Source organism: Lactuca virosa, chromosome 7, assembly GCF_052849685.1.
Source record: "Lactuca virosa cultivar CGN04683 chromosome 7, Lactuca_virosa_CGN04683_v6, whole genome shotgun sequence".
Lineage (NCBI taxonomy): Eukaryota > Viridiplantae > Streptophyta > Magnoliopsida > Asterales > Asteraceae > Lactuca > Lactuca virosa.
In genome coordinates, this window is record NC_136432.1 from 99,477,743 (window position 1) to 99,496,583 (window position 18,841).

The window sequence follows — 18,841 nt, forward strand, 5'->3', positions numbered from 1 at the left end:
TTACTGATGCGTTTACGTGCAATCAATGCACAACCAACTCATAGGTAACAACTCATATCTCTAGGTTTGAAGACTTATATGATATTACCGTCTCATGATCACTCGTGATAAAATCCATGAAGTGATCCAAATGAGCGCGGGTTGAATCCAATACTCATAACTTATGAGCACTCATGAGTGTTGTAGCACCACTTTGTCCACCAACTTGGACCTCTACAAACCAACCCATGACAGTCTTGATTCATATCTACTTCCAACATATGACCGACTGTGGATGGTTTGAATAACTTAATCATTCGGAAAGAATAACCTAGTTATTATGGAAGTCAAAACATGCAAAGTGAAACACAATAATAATCGAATCCAATATGGTCTCAGAACCCTTTTGAATATAAATAAAACCACCTTTTATTTATCACCATATTGATTACACATTATTCATTGTATAATGTTTCAAATAATCAACTTAATACTTGAACAAAAACAACAGTCGTCCCATGCTCCTAGCATGTACACTTTGTTTTTCTAAACAATATGATAGCTTCATTTTATTTACTTCTTTTTATAGTTTATTTTAGCATATTTCATTCACAATTTAGATAATTTCCATGCATATTTTCCTTTTTGTTATTTTATGACCACTTTCGGGTTCTTTCGAGTTTTATGAGCTTAATTACAGATTTTAAGGAGACTAGCGGAGCGGGATCTTTTGGAAAGCAATTGGACTTGGAGGACAACGAGGATTTTAGGCTTGATGGCTATAGAGGTGATGCATGGAGTGGGATTGTCAATTATTTGAAGGGTTGGAAGAATTAAACTTTAAATTTGAAAGCCACGGGAGAATTCTTGAGTGTGCAAGATCGATGTTTAGGAATTTGCGGAAGTTTTGAGTGATGTCGAGAGACAAATTGGGCTCAAATTGAAGAAATATTGAAGAGAAATGGGCTAGAAGCAGATTGGATTCGAACTGGGCCAATGGATTAGCTGTGGGGGCCCAAGACTTGAAGAAGCCCAAAAATTTCCGTCGAAGTCACGCGGCCCGCGTAAGATTCCCCGCGGCCCGCGTGGATTCCTGACAAGGGCAATTTCGGGATTTTACTTAGAGCTCTATATTGGGAAGGTTGGTGTGCCTCTTTAGCATAATCTTGGAGGTCCGATTTTGATACTTTCTCTCTGGAGTTTGGAGCATTTTTTGAAGGCCAAGAACCCTCAAGAACTTCACCATTTCATCTCTTAATTCTTGCTAAATGTTTGGTACAATCTTAACTAACTTTGTTTCCTTGAGTTTAGTCATGCTTGGCTAAACTAATCTTGGTTGACTTTTGTTGAATCCTTTGAACTTTTGTTGAATATTGAAGAATCCATGAATTTGTGTTTGAATCTTTATGAAAATGTTTTGTGTTTTAACATCTTATCATTACTTGCATGTTTTTATTCATGAGTTTAAATGTGTTTGTGGTGATTAGTTGGCTAATTTCTTGATTAAGTAAAGGATCTTCAAATTAGCAAGCAACAAGTGATTCTTGTGTTAGTTTTACTTCACACAATCATAAAAACATTTTCTCCAACATGGTGGTGAAAGCATTTGACCCCTCTTGGATTTGGTGATTTTTTTTGGTTCTTAATGCTAGTTGACTTTCACTAATTACATGCTTAATGGAATTAGTGACTTTAACTAAGGAAATTGTTATGAGCTTCTCTAACCATTTCAACAATTAAGAAAAGTCTAGGTAATCTCAAGCTCCTTGGATTACTATAGCCAAATTAAGGGTTTAAAACAAGTATTGCACCATTTGATTCTAATGATATGTTCATCAAAAGTCAAAGTGAGGAACCTTAAGTCAACCATCCTTCTCTTATTGATTTTACATCAAACTCTTATTCTTGTTGAAATTGTCTATTTAAATCTTAGTTAATTCTAGTTTGTTTCAAGTATTTCAAAACACCAAAACCCCCAGTTTTAATTTATTGTTATTTTCCAAGTATTTTTACAAAGAGATTTTTCATAGAGTTATTAAATTGAACCAATCCCCGTGGATTCGATCCCTTTACCACTATACACTATTTTAGTGTGTAATAATTAGGGTTATTAATTTTGTTGGTCTCGACAACCACCAAATTTTGGCGCCGTTGCCGGGGACTGGTTTATTTTTAATCAATTTGTTTCTCTATGCCCAGATCTCAGCGTACAGGTGACTTGATTTACAACCCAGAAATTGAAAAAGAAGCAAGGCGTTTGGCGAAGGAAAAACGAATTGAACGTGGTCAAACTTCTAATCCTCACGGGGATCCGGAGGTTGAACCCGCTTCATCAAGCGATACGGAACCCGATTCTAGTCCCGACCCTCGCCAAGAAATTCCCGAAACACCACCTCTACAACAAAATCCACCCATTATTGAACCAATTGCAATGGCGGACGGACGAGAAGTTCCCGAAAGAACTTTGAGGCAAATGATGGAAACCGATGTTACACAAACTCCAACCGGCATCAATTACCCAGTTTTGGAAGGAGGTTCGGAATTGAAGTCAAGTTTAGTCCATCACCTCCCGATTTTTCATGGATTGGAGAACGAAGACCCGCATAAGCACTTGAAGATGTTCCACATTATTTGCACTAGTATGAAGCCACAAGGGTCAACCGATGACCAAATCAAGCTAAGGGCATTCCCCTTTTCATTGGCCGATAGAGCAAAAGATTGGTTATTCTATCTTCCCCCGGGGTCAATCAACTCATGGACCGACATGGCAAGAGCTTTTCTTGATAAGTTCTATCCCGCTTCAAGAGTCTCAAGTCTTAGAAATGAGATTTGTGGAATCCGCCAAGGTCAAAATGAGACTTTTCATGATTATTGGGAGAGGTTCAACAACTTGTGCTATAGTTGCCCACAACACCAAATTCCGGAACAACTCCTCATTCAACACTTCTATGAGGGATTGTTGCCAATGGAGAGAAGACTAGTCGATGCCTCAAGTGGTGGTGATGTCTTTAGTAAAACTCCACAACAAACAAGACAACTTTTCAACACCATAGCCGCAAATTCCCAACACTTTGGCCCGCGCCAAGATATGAAGAGAGAAACTCAACAAAAAGTCAATGAGGTGGGAACATCAAGCCTCGAGTCTCAAATCAAAGATCTAACTTCCGTTGTCCAAAAGCTAGCCATGGGACAAACTCCACAAGTGATGGTTTGTGGAATATGTGCAACAATGGGACATCCTACGGATATGTGTCCCATTCTCCAAGAAGATGTGGAACATGTAAATGCCACGGGAGAGTTCCAAAACTATCATAACAAGCCATCCGGTTACCAAAATGCATATAATTCAAGTTGGAAGCCAAATCCCAACATGAACTACAACCCAAGACCATTGCCTCAAAATGCATTGGTTAGACCATCCTATCCACCACCACAACCTCACTACCAACATCCACAACCACACTATCAATCCAAATCACACCCTCCACATCACCAACAACCTCCTCAATCCCAACCAAGTAGCTCCGGAATGTCTCTTGAAGACATTGTTAAATCCTTAGCCACTAGTACCCAACAATTCCAAAAAGAGACAAGAACTAGTATCTCCAACCTTGAAGCACAAATGGGAGATATAGTTACATCCATAAGCAAGTTGGAGTCCCGTGGGAAATTGCCTTCTCAAACCGAAAAGAACCCAAATGTCAATGTGGTGGCCTTGAGAAGTGGCAAACAAGCCGGAGAGAGTAGTTCAAAGAAGAAGCCAAGAGATGAAGAGGAAGAAATAGAAGTTATTCCCGTTGAAGAACCTATAGTCAAGAACGATGCACAAGCCGGAGTTCCAAAGAAGACTACCCCTCTAGTAACACCCATAGCCACTCAACCGCCATTCCCCTCCCGACTTGCGACTTCGAAAAAGAACATGGAGGAGAAAGAGATTTTGGACACCTTTCGAAAGGTGGAAGTAAACATCCCTTTACTTGATGCAATCAAGCAAATCCCGAGATATGCAAAGTTTTTGAAAGAACTTTGTACCAACAAGAGGAAGTTGAAGGGGAATGAGAAAATTTTGATGAATGAAAACGCATCCGCGGTTTTACAAAGGAAACTTCCACCCAAATGCAAAGATCCCGGAATGTTCACGGTTCCTTGCAAGATTGGAGATGTCACTTTTAGTAGTGCTATGCTTGATCTTGGTGCCTCTATCAATGTCATGCCCTATTCGGTGTATGAATCATTGAATGTCGGACCCTTAAGTGAAACCGGTGCCATAATCTCTCTTGCGGATAAATCAAGTGTCTTTCCTAGAGGTGTTTTGGAAGATGTCCTAGTGCAAGTGAACCAATTGGTCTTCCCGGCGGATTTCTATGTGATTGATCTAGATGAGCAAGTGTCCTCCAAATCGGCTTTAATCTTGCTTGGGAGACCGTTTTTGAAAACGGCTAGAACAAAGATTGATGTATATGCGGGAAGTTTGACAATGGAGTTTGATGGTGAAGCAATAAGCTTTAATATCTATGATGCTATGAGATATCCTAGTGACGTTTCATCTATGTACTTTGTAGATGTTGTTGAGCCACTGACCCAAGAATTGTTCGAGTTGTCTAATGGCGATGTGTTGGAAATGATTTTAAGCAAAGGATTTGATTTTGGGAAGCTAGTCGAGCAATTAATGTTTTATTCCTTGGATCCGGAGGTTGAGAAGTTGGTCAATAATTTAGAGGTGAAGAAATCCACAAGATTTGATGTCAAGCAAATTGAGTTGACCCCAACCCATACGAAGTTGTCTCCACCCATCATACAACCACCGAATTGGGATCTCCCTTTCGAGATCATGTGTGATGCAAGCAATTATGCTATCGGCGCCGTTTTGGGTCAAAAGAATGGAAGAGCCTCCCACGTGATCTATTATGCATCAAGGACACTAGACAATGCTCAAAGCAACTACTCTACCACGGAGAAGGAGCTATTAGCCATAGTGTTCGCTTTGGAGAAGTTTCGACAATACCTACTTGGCACCAAAGTTATAGTGTATTCGGATCATGCGGCTCTCAAGTACTTGATGACAAAGAAAGATGCAAAGCCAAGACTTATCTGGTGGATCTTATTATTGCAAGAATTTGATTTGGAAATCCGAGACAAAAGTGGATGCGAGAACCTTGTTGCCGACCACTTAAGCCGGATCACTTCAAATGAAACTCCTCTCCCTTTGCGGGACGAGTTTCCGGATGAGCATCTCTTTTCCCTTATTCAATCTACTCCTTGGTATGCTGATATCGTTAACTTTTTGGTCACAAAAAGGTATCCCGACACATTCTCACGTGCTCAAAAAGACAAGCTCAAAAGTGATGCAAAATACTATGTGTGGGATGAGCCTTATTTGTGGAAACATTGTCCCGATCAAATCATTAGGCGATGTGTACCCCAACAAGAGCATCAATCCATTTTACAATTTTGTCATGAATTTGCTTGTGGGGGACACTTCGGACCTAGCCGAACTTTGAGAAAGGTTCTTGAATGTGGATTATTTTGGCCAACCATGTCACGCGATTGTTATATGTTTTGTAAAAGCTGTGAACGGTGCCAAAGGACGGGAAACATTTCACAAAAAAATCAAATGCCACAAAATCGAATCCTTGTTTGTGAAATTTTTGACGTATGGGGGATCGATTTTATGGGCCCATTTCCCGTCTCGTTTGGCAACGTTTACATATTGCTCGCGGTTGACTATGTCTCTAAATGGGTTGAGGCCAAAGCCACAAGATCGGATGATGCCAAAACGGTTATCGACTTTTTAAAATCTAATGTCGTTGTGAGATTTGGTGTGCCTAGGGCTTTGATTAGCGATAGAGGGACGCATTTTTGCAATAAGATGATGGAGGCCTTGCTGAAAAAGTACAACGTGACCCATCGTGTCTCTACCGCCTACCACCCTCAAACGAACGGTCAAGCGGAAGTCTCAAATCGTGAGGTGAAGAGTATTTTAGAGAAAACAGTGAATCCGACAAGGAAAGATTGGAGTTTAAGGCTTGATGATGCCTTATGGGCCTATCGGACCGCTTACAAGACCCCGATAGGAATGTCACTCTTTAGGTTGGTTTTCGGAAAGTCATGTCATCTACCCGTCGAATTAGAGCACCGTGCATTTTGGGCGGTCAAGCAATGTAATTACAATATTGATGAGGCGGGGAGACATAGGAAGCTTCAACTCCAAGAGCTGGAAGAATTGAGAAACGACTCCTATGAAAACACAAGGATTTATAAGGAGAAGACGAAGCTCTTCCACGACAAGTCCATCACCCGGAAGGATTTTGAACCGGGGCATAGGGTCTTACTTTACCATTCACGATTGAAGTTATTTCCAGGCAAGCTAAGGTCAAGATGGATTGGACCTTTTGTTGTGATAAAGACTTTTGACCATGGGGCGGTGGAAATCCAAAGTGAAGAAACGGGACAAATTTTCAAAGTCAATGGGCACCGATTGAAGCCATTCTATGAAGGTTTTAATGCAAATGCTCTTGAAATCATCCATTTGGATGTCCCGGTGTGTTGAATCAAGCTAGAAGGACGTCTCGCCAAAGACGTTAATGAAGGGCATTTTTGGAAAGCATTATGCTTTCACTTTTTCCGGATCCAAATAAATCATTTTTCAACGCGTTTTCGGGATTTTGAAAAAATAAATTTTTGAAAGGTTTCACCTTTCACTCCCCGTTTTGTTCCCAATTTTGTCAAAATTTTGAAACCGGGCCTTATGGGGATCGTTTTGGCTTATGAAAAAAAAAAAAAACATTTTTGAAGTGCAGGAATGACCCGCGGCCCGCGTGGCTTGGCGGTTTAATGTTTGCGCGGCCCGCATAGATCAAGGATCAGATAGAGTACAGCACCCGCGGCCAGCCCGCGGCCCGAGTCCTACCCGCGTGAAAGATCAGAGAATTCAGAAGTTTTTCAGCAGCTAGACGCGGCCAGCACGCGGCCCGAGCCTTGCCCGCGTGGGTGTTCGAGCACTTAGCAATTTTTTGGGCCATTCAGTTCCCGCGGCCGGCACGCGGCCCGCGCCCTGCCTGCGTGGTTGGTCGAATGGCTGATTCTTTTGAGCTGTTGACTGCTTTGACTTTTGTTGACTAAGGGGTTTAATGAGTTGACCAACATTGACCGGGTTTGACCTTTCTTGACCATGGATTAAACATCTCCAACACTCATCTTCTTCATTCTAACCTAACAAATTCCACCATTTACTCTCAAGAACACCATAACCCACTCCTCACAAAAATCCATTTTCCCGGAGTTCTACCGGTCGGAATCTCGCGAGACTGCCGCCATTCTTTGCCATTTTTCATCCTCTACAAACCCCACCCAAATTCCGGTCCGATCTGTGGCCGGAATTCCGGGCGCCACCACCACCCACCACCACCTTCTTTCGCATTTTCCGGCCAACTCCGGCCACCATTGGAGATTCCGAGCACGAGGTTTTGTTTCTCTCATCAAGGGCTTTCTAACCATACCCATCTTTTCCCAAAAACTCACGAAAATTTTCCGACCAATTCGGGTGCCGCCACTCTAGTCGCCGGAAAGTCATCTTGAAGCTCGTTTGTGGGGTTGTTTTAGCGATTAAAGCGTCAAATACGGAGCAAAAATTGTAATCTTGGGGTGTGTCTTGACGAAATATTTTTGGTGGCACTTATTCATCCCAGGTCTAAGAAAATTGGGTACTTTCATTCCTTTATCTTGATTATTTGCATCTTGATTACCCATTAGTTGTTGGAATTGTGTGGTCTTTGGTGTCATTTGAAGATTATTGTTGATAAAATTTTGTCCCGGATAATGTCTAAACGTGCCAAAACGGGGACGGGAGCTACTTCCTCTAAAGGTGGATCAAAAGGAAAATCCAAGGATCCCCTGTTTCGTTTGTTGAATCGCGAGGACCGCAAAACATATGATTTTCTCGTTTCGAACAAACGTCAACTCAAGTCAACAAAATTCCTCCATAGGGAATCTTTTGCTAGTCTTGGGGTACTCGATGGAGTCCAAGCGTTATTTAACAATATTGGATGGGGCCAATTCCTCTATAACCGCGCCGCCACCTATGTTGAACCAACCTTGGAATTTCTCGCCACATTCAATCTCGGAGAGGAAGGCGAAACCGTCACCTTCCAAATGCTCGGCGAGAAGCGATCCCTACCATATCGGGTGGTGAACGCCCTGATGGGCACTCCAGTGGACAATCTATATCACCAACAAGACCCATGGCCCGGAAACTTCAATGAGCATCACTTTTGGCAGCAAATTACCAACGAGCCACAATACTCATCGTCTTCGTCAAAGGCCTCCTCCATAATTCACCCATGTTTGCGCCTAGCGCATCGAGTACTCACATGCACCATTTTTGCCCGCTCCGAAGTGGGACAAATTTCAAAGGCGGAATTATTTTTTCTTTGGTGCATGACTCGTGAGAATGGTTCGCGACCGGATTTTGCCTCCTTTTTCTTCACCAAATGTTACAACCTCACAACTATGGACAAAGGAGACATTTTCATTGGGGGATTGATCACCCTCATTGCATCTCGGCCACCGCTTCAACTTCATCTCTCCACTCTTCCATTCGAGAAGGCTTCCGGCCCCTCTAGCCTTGACGGCCACGCACTCCGCCGAATGCAACTCGTCCGGGATTCGGTCGTTGGTCCCATGTGGATTCTTGACAACCAACCATACCTCATTCTTCCCCACGAGTATATAGGGAGTTTCGACCCAACTGACCCCGATCAATGGATCATTCCATCCGACTACCCTCCTCCTATAGATGATGAAGATGGCCAGTTTCAGCCTCCACAGCATTTTGCCGAGCCTCAATATCAGCCGCAGCAGCAGGGGGGACACGAAGTCCCACCATATTTCCCCCCTACGTTCTTTGACCAATTCGCCACAATGTTCTCCACGGTGCAGCGCATCGACACCCAAACGCAAGAGAACACGAGAGCCATCCAAGATGTGGTGACCCGTGTTGATCGATTGGAGCAGTCCTTCCCGCCCACTTCCCGCCAGGTCCAGGATATGTGGGACTACCACTATCGCCACGGGCATTTCCCGCCGCCCGACCCTCCGATTTAGGTCATTTCCGCCTTTTCCTTAAGCATTGAGGACAATGCTTGTTCTTAAGCTTGGGGTGGGGCATTTCCCTTTTCTTTTACTTTTTCATGCATTTTTTTTGTTAGGTTGCATTTCATTTTAGTTTTAAGCTAATTTGCATTCAATATTTTTTATTTTATATAAAATTCCAAAAAGATTTCATTTTCTTCTTTTCTACTTTCTATTTTTGCATAACATTTAGCTTAGGGCATTAGCATTCATGCATTTTTGTTGTCTGTTTATTCTCACCCCCCCCCCCTTGGATGCCATGGAACAGGTTCATAGTTATTGTATCATTATTGGTCCAGGATCTTGTTGCTATCTCACCCATCGAACCGGGACCACTAGCTGCAGTTTGGGATTTCATACTTGGGATCAGATGCTGGAAGCTTAAAGGGGTAAGTGATCATGGCCAGGTAGTTTTCATGAAGAATTATGCATGCAATACTAACAACTGTAGGATATACTATAGAAATGGATGTTCTTAGCCTTGCGGTCACTACCGCTGAGAGGATCACACTTGATCATGTTTGAACTGTTAAGATGAAGCACTGGTGCTTGTCCCCGAGTAGAATCCATATCCGGTCTCTTTACATCACCATATCTTTTTGCGATTTTCTTAGGATCTTAGAGAGTCTTTTAGTCCGCATATGGACATTTTCATTATTTTTGAAAAATTGCAAGTTTGAAAAGGAGCTTACATTACATCTTTATGCTCCACACATGGTCATTTTCACACTTAGACCATTCGGATTATATTATTACCCTCTCGGTTCCACTTACATACTCTTGGGAACCAAATTTTGAGTCAAAATGTTTTGTGTTTGAAAAAAAAAAAAAAAAAAAAATTCAAGCTGCAATAATCGTAGATAGGTGACCGGTTCAATTATTGAACAAATTTTCCTACATTTTGGTCACCCAGGGTTTGATATTCATTTATTTAGAGTTGTTTTATTGTATATAGATCGAGTTGTTTTTTTTTTTCGCAAATTGGTGATGTTAGGGAGACTGTCGAGTCGGATACTACAGGAGGTTTGGGCCAACACTAAGTGAACCGATTCCTACAACGGTGCCCGAGCGATTAAACCCAATTACACATGAGGGTAGCCGACAGACGTGAGATCAGAGTGTACACTTAAAAGAAGAGCTCCACACGAGCCCATCCAACTGCTTTCTCCCTACTACAGATGTTCTTCATTGTATGCATGTTCCATTGGGCTGCGACTGCTCATCCCTCCTTACTCACCTAAAGGAGTTGTCCTGGCTGTGGTTTATGGTCCCATTGTCATCGGATGAAAAATTCGTGAGGTAATAGCAAGATCAATTCTGACCATGTTGACTAACGGTGATCAGGTTCCGCGGTTCTATCCATTCTTTTTATTTTCCCTAGGATAGTTCATCCCTAGTTCATTTTAGTCTTGTCTTACTTGAGGACAAGTAAGGTTTAAGCTTGGGGTGATTTGATAGCTTCATTTTATTTACTTTTTTTTATAGTTTATTTTAGCATATTTCATTCACAATTTAGATAATTTCCATGCATATTTTCCTTTTTGTTATTTTATGACCACTTTCGGGTTCTTTCGAGTTTTGTGAGCTTAATTATAGATTTTAAGGAGACTAGCGGAGCGGGATCTTTTGGAAAGCAATTGGACTTGGAGGACGACGAGGATTTTAGGCTTGATGGCTATAGAGGTGATGCATGGAGTGGGATTGTCAATTATTTGAAGGGTTGGAAGAATTAAACTTTAAATTTGAAAGCCACGGGAGAATTCTTGAGTGTGCAAGATCGATGTTTAGGAATTTGCGGAAGTTTTGAGTGATGTGGAGAGACAAATTGGGCTCAAATTGAAGAAATATTGAAGAGAAATGGGCTAGAAGCAGATTGGATTCGAACTGGGCCAATGGATTAGCTGTGGGGGCCCAAGACTTGAAGAAGCCCAAAAATTTCCGTCAAAGTCACGCGGCCCGCGTGGATTCCTGACAAGGGCAATTTCGGGATTTTACTTAGAGCTCTATATTGGGAAGGTTGGTGTGCCTTTTTAGCATAATCTTGGAGGTCCGATTTTGATACTTTCTCTCTGGAGTTTGGAGCATTTTTTGAAGGCCAAGAACCCTCAAGAACTTCACCATTTCATCTCTTAATTCTTGCTAAATGTTTGGTACAATCTTAACTAACTTTGTTTCCTTGAGTTTAGTCATGCTTGGCTAAACTAATCTTGGTTAACTTTTGTTGAATCCTTTGAACTTTTGTTGAATATTGAAGAATCCATGAATTTGTGTTTGAATCTTTATGAAAATGTTTTGTGTTTTAACATCTTATCATTACTTGCATGTTTTTATTCATGAGTTTAAATGTGTTTGTGGTGATTAGTTGGCTAATTTCTTGATTAAGTAAAGGATCTTCAAATTAGCAAGCAACAAGTGATTCTTGTGTTAGTTTTACTTCACACAATCATAAAAACATTTCTCCAACATGGTGGTGAAAGCATTTGACCCCTCTTGGATTTGGTGATTTTTTTTGGTTCTCAATGCTATTTGACTTTCACTAATTACATGCTTAATGGAATTAGTGACTTTAACTAAGGAAATTGTTATGAGCTTCTCTAACTATTTCAACAATTAAGAAAAATCTAGGTAATCTCAAGCTCCTTGGATTACTATAGCCAAATTAAGGGTTTAAAACAAGTATTGCACCATTTGATTCTAATGATATGTTCATCAAAAGTCAAAGTGAGGAACCTTAAGTCAACCATCCTTCTCTTATTGATTTTACATCAAACTCTTATTCTTGTTGAAATTGTCTATTTAAATCTTAGTTAATTCTAGTTTGTTTCAAGTATTTCAAAACACCAAAACCCCCAGTTTTAATTTATTGTCATTTTCCAAGTATTTTTACAAAGAGATTTTTCATAGAGTTATTAAATTGAACCAATCCCCGTGGATTCGATCCCTTTACCACTATACACTATTTTAGTGTGTAATAATTAGGGTTATTAATTTTGTTGGCCTCGACAACCACCACAATAGTTATGCCATACTCCAAGTATGCACACTATGTTTGTCTATGATCTTTACTTTGTGAAATAGATCAATTGAACATGATTCCAATGATGCTCATTTCACAATCCCAAATCCTTATTGTAAATGTAAGAATTCCTAATTCCTACCATTTACCAAAAAACTGTTAGATTTTAAACTTATATGCACTGATCCTCTCGTAATGATTATGCACAAGGTCACCAAAACCTTGTCATCAGTCATTACAGAGGATTCCAAAGGAAATCAACTCTATGGAAACGAACTCTCATATTCTAAGTACATTGCTTTGAACATCCTTCTTGCACTAAGGTTTTATAATCTTACACAGATTGAACAACTTCCACCTATGGAGACATTTCCATAGTCCCATTTCGACTATCACTTCCGAACAAGAGTCACCTCTTTTCAGAATATGTCAATATGGTCCTTTCCAACAATTTACATCATACTTCCAACTGTCCCTGAGCAACCAATCTTTGGTGAACCTTAGATTGTCCTCGACAATTGCTTAATCATTTTAGTCATATCCGGTTCTATTCCTTTTCCCTCTTAATGCTCTAAGCATTTTGAAAAAATTTAGAACGGATGAATATTATAGCACATGTGACCGATCCTATACCCGAAGCATATGGGACACGATTCATGATGTCTCACATAAAGACCTGATACTAGATCAGTCTTTTGCTACAATATTTTTTATTTGCCATGTTTTCAAAAATCGACTATGAAGAGGGATGCCGTAATCATAATCGAATTTGAGAACGCAATATATATAGAATTTCCTTATGTTGAACCATTCCAACATAAAATTCATATATATATCCTTGACTAAAGATGATTAAAAACTCAATCTAAGCTTTTAGAATTGAAATGAAGTATAATTTCTTCTCCCTTAATTATAGCAAAACAACTTTTTTAACCCCTACAACATTACGAATTGAAACTTTTGTTTTTCTATAATTAACATTGCTAACTTGCAACACTAAACATAATAATCATGCTCCCACTAACATGATGATTATCAGCATAACACTTATGCTCCCACTAGCTCTGACATATTTCCAGAAATCAGCTGGACTTCTGAAATTTAGATTCGTACACCCTTTCTTAGATAGCTCACATGTGTGTCTAAACAATTTCCAGAACTATGAAAAGGGATGCCATAATCATAGTCTTAATTGTTTAGACCTTTGCCATTTCTCACAAGTCCATGTTAGTGTGCCGGTTAACCACACACGCTCCACTAACGACTTTGAGAATGCAAACATCACAATTGCTATCTACTTAAAATCTTCTTAGTGAAAGCATTTCCTCACCATCATTTTCATGAATCGGAGAGAAACCTTATGACACTTAGATTTTATGGTGTATGAGTTCCTATCCATGTGAATTTGTCAAAACCATAATCACAAGACAAGGTTAGTAACAAATTCAGCCTTACATGGATTGAACTTGTTCAATCTTAATTTCTTGTCATCTGGTAGCACAAGGCCCACCAATGCTTCCAAGCTGTTATGCACACAGTTTAGAACTAACAGAACTCATATGCATAGTCAACTTAATAGGAACAGACACAGAAACAAGAATTATGTCAACTTAATAGGTTTCAAACCTTAAGTCGTGTGCTAGTGATAAAACTCAGGTTTTACTCTTGATTAAATCTTGAAATCCTTTCAGGATCTTTAAGACTCCCACTGTCCTCTTGACATATAAGTTTCCCTAGTCAAGAACCATTCCTTGACAAAACAAATATTCAAGGGATAGTGCAGATTCTTATCAAGATAAACACTTCACACAATTGGTCTTAGTTGGTCTTTGTCTTATCCAAGACATTACAACTTACCAATTTCAAATGTACAGGAGTAGAAAACATTTTACACTACATTTGATAAGTGTTTTAAACCTTACTTTATGTCACTCAATGTTACAATCTTGGATTATGACTCTAAGAGTTGTTTTGGAACGAAGTATGATCCATCTTCTTGAATTTAACCATTCCAACAATTCATGACCCCTCATCTTAGTCATAACAATGCACTAAGATGTCCTTAGAGTATGAATTTGTGATATGGTTTCATAATCATTAAGATGATCATAAAAACATGTATGATCCATCTTTTTGATTTTAACCATTCCAACAATTCATGACCCCTCATCTTAGTCATAACAATGCACTAAGATGTCCTTAGAGTATGAATTTGTGATATGGTTTCATAACCATTAAGATGATCATAAAAACATGATACTAAAGTACTCTCCCATCTTTTCAGATTTGAGAAACTTTTATCTTTCTGCCAAATTTGATTCTTCTCATCCGTTCTGCCATACATTGAAACTTTTCCAATGTTACAGAATTATACTTAACCTTATAAGTATAACCATATTTACTAATCTTTAGTAAATCTTGACGAATTGATCTTTGTGGTGGACCTTGACCAGCACACACCGAGTGTACCTAATTCCTTAGTCCTTCAATTGACTCACATATGCATGTGATCAATGAATTAGTCTCAATTTTACAAAGATGAAAATCCTCATTCATCATACAATACAACTTGTATGATTCCAAGTTTCTGTCTAACTGAAGCTTGGGTGATGAGAACCTTTCCTCATTTGGTAAATTCAAACACTACCACATATGAGAGAATCAAACTCATATTTCCAATATTGCTAGAAACATACAAACATCAATTTTCCATAAATGCCATTGTAAGGGGATATAATATAAAATAAACTAAACAAAACTTTTATTTCTTTATTAAAATGCGGAAAAATATTCCTTACAATGCATCTTCAAATGAAAACTATGCTATTACATATTTCTTAGCAATCTATCATAACTTTTAAGTAGTGGCTCAAAAATCCGATCCTCAAACCATGCGATAGAAATCCATCTTCGTGATCAGATTCAGTACACTCTTATTTTAACCTTCCTTTTGCTCGATCCTGCTAAACATCAAGATGCAACCTAGTCACATCATGTAATAAGAATCAACAATTAGGAACTTTAACAAAGTTAGATAGTGGACTTACCTGAAGCCGAGTCAAACATTTTGTCTCTACTTGCTTTCAAATATTTCAGGTATTCAGGGCAGCTTCGCTTCCAATGTCCCTTCTCATGACAATAAAAACATATAGACTCTTTGGGAATGGTACACGAGACAATCACAGACTTAGCCTTTCCTTTTACCTTTTGGTCAACCGGGTTGACCAAGGCCGATCCCTTTTCATTGGGAAGAGAAAGCTTTTCTGGACTTCCAATGTTACCATTGTCCATGTCCATGGAAGTTTGAGAATTAGACCTTCCATCAATATTTGCTTGACCATTGCGCCAAATCATTGCTGATTCAGCAGCAACAAGCAAATAAGAAAGATCTATTAGGGTTATGTCAGGATCTGTCATATGGTAGTCTTTAATAAACTCACCATACGACTCAGGAAGTGACTGAAGAACCCAGTCAACAGCGAACTTCCTTGAAATAACAGCACCCAACATTCTCAACCTGTCAATGTGTGACTTCATTCCTAAGACATGAGTGCACACAGGTCTTCCATCTTTATGTTTCATTTCTAGTAGAGCTTGAGTGACCTTGAACCTTTCAAGTCTTCGGGCTTGAGAGTCAGGGAGAATAAATGGAGGAGGTGGGGGGAGTGAAGCATGATGTTGAGGGACATCATCTTCAAGAGGAAAGCTTGTTTCAAGCGATTTGGGAAGATCATAGTTGTCTGAACCAGACATCTACAATGGGAGAAAATCAAGTTAGTTGATTCAAGTCCTTAATATAACACCCAATATGAAATATTAAGGCTAGGACCCAACACAATATTTTATAACTTGGAAGAGGGATGCCGTAATCCAAGCTATAAAATATTTGAAGGTAGGTGAATGACGATTCACCAATTTCCACCATGAAAAACGAAATAATTTATTAGGTTTTAATTGGATTTGAAACTCCTAGATCTTTTGAGATTCATTGAACTTTTCAATGGCATGTTTCAATCTCGATTGTGCCCTCTCAAGTTTTGTGACTGGGATGCCGAGGATCACAAAACAAGGTGTGAATAACCATGCAAACTCACTTGGTACCCTTAATATTATCACCTAATCGATGTGTCGGTTAACCACACACGCTCCACCGATCTATGATAAACATTAAGTCACCCTTCGTGATCCTTACTAGTCCAAGTTAGTGTGCCGGTTAACCACACACGCTCCACCAACGACTTGGTAAGGTACAAAGTGTGAATTTCATGGGTTAGCACCATATTCACATTTTCCTAAAGTAAGTAAGATTGGGAATTAAAATATTTAGTTACTTTATAATAATCATTATACTTTTAATGAGGATTTAAAGTCATTGTCCTACCCGTTCGGCTAACGACCCTCCACCGATCAAGGAAGCGGTGGGTGAGAATGGACACCCATTAAGTTGCCATTTTATAGGCAACAACCTTATACCCCCCTTATAGACCGGCTTCGTAAATGAGGCCTACTAACGGTAAAACGACTTGATCTTATACATATATATAATAATTAACCATTAGTGTTATAAATAGTATAAGGGTTGAATTTTAACTTTTAAAACTCTAAGGGTTTGGAATTAAAGTTTATTAAAGTGTGTGAAACTTTACAAATTCCAAAACTTGAGGGCAAGTTTTGTAACTATCCAAAACTTTTCATTTCATAACTTATGAATTAAAGGTTCATAAAAATGAAGACTCTTCATTTTATGTAACTTATGTGTTTTAAGTGTGTGTTTAAAAGAAGTGACCTTTGGATATCCATAACTTGAGGACAAATTATGGACTCCATTAAAACACATAAATGATCAAGAATTAATCCTAAACAATTCAGCAAATAATTCCTATCATCTTCTAAATTCATAAGAACATGAACATGATCATCAAAGTTTCAAGAATTATATGAACACATACAAAGCATGACATTTTGATATAAGCTATTGTAAATGGATTAGAAACACCAAAACAGTTTAGGGTAATGTTTCTAGTCCATTTCCAGCAGCAAAAGTCGAAAAACTGCATTCTGAGGCTCCTACTCGCCGAATGCACGAACCTACTCGGCGAGTAGGATGAGTTTACACATGAACTCGGCGAGTCCCCCCATGGACTCGGCGAGTTCATCAGTCAGACAGCAAAAATCGACTTTTTATCACTATTTTGCATCAAGTATCAAACAAACAAGCCTAGGCTCTGATACCACTGTTGGTTTTTGAGCATTCTAACACTTCCTAAGTGTACATGCAACCCTAATAAACCTTGGATCTATGTTTGTCTAAGGTACATGCAAAATATTATTTTCCAAGGTTTATAACCTATCTAGCATGGCATGGGGTACTTTTAAACATAAAAGAACTAGATGAGTTACATACCTTTTGTTGATTGTTGATTCCTTGGAGTTTGAGAGCCAAGCACCAATAATGTGAATGCCTCAAATGGAAATCACAAATCACCACAAACTTGGAAAATGTATGAGAGAGTATACTAACTCTTAGATTTTGGCCACCACACTTACACACACATTAGTGTCTTTTTCATGCAACATAAGCTTGTTTATATAGTGTACATGGTTAGGGTGAAACCCTAATAACCCATGTCTTTTCCTCTTCCAAGGATCCATGGGTAAAAGCTCCATGGATCATCCATGGACTTCCATATAAGCTTAGCCCATTCCAAATGAGTATTAGCCCACACCATATAAATATAATAGCCCATGATTTAATTAGTCTTCCTTTTAATCACTAAATCAATTCATAATTAATTCAAGATTAAAACTAATTAAATAACATGACTTTATATTAATATATTATAACTTATAATATATTAATAAATCGTAAGTATACAATTCTCATAAAATTATCCATAAACAGTTTGGGTGAAGTGCAACCCAAATGGACCATGTCGGGTCGGGTCAAGTATATACCAAATACGTTATGGACTTAGACACCTTATCCAACAATAAATAGGTTGTTGGATCCTAGCCTTAATATTTCATATTGGGTGTTATATTAAGAACTTTAGATCAACTATCTTGAATATCTCCCAAAAGATGTCGAGTTCAGACATCTATGATCTTCCCAAATCTCTTGGAACTTTACTTCCTCCACCTCCTCCAATTATTCTCCCTAACCCACAAGTTCAAGGTTACTCAAGCCCTAATGGCAAGCAAGGTCTATGTGTGATCACATCTTAGAGATGAAGTCACATATTGACAAGCCGGGAGAGTTGGGTTTCAAAGTCTTGAGAAAGTTGGATGTTCAATGACTTTCTAAGTCACATAGTGAGTTCCTTTGGGACTACTATGATACAGACTATGACATGAACCTTAATGATCATATCTATTTGCTTGGTGCTGCTGAATCAGAAATGATTTGGAACGATAGTGAAGCAAATTTGATTAGAAGATCAACTTCCCAAAAACTTTATGGACAGTGACAATGGTGACACTGGAAATCCAGAAAAAGCATTCTCTTCCCAATGGAAAGGGATTGGCCATAGTCAACTCGGTTGACCAAATGGTAAAGAGAAAGGCTAAGTCTGAGATAGTCCCATTACCAAAGGGTCCATATGTTTATTTTGCCAAAGGAAGGGGCGTTGATTGCAAAGCTGCCAAATTTACCTAAGGATGTTAAAGTCAATAAGTTTGACTCTACATCAGGTAGAGCCCATTATCTAACTCTGTTAA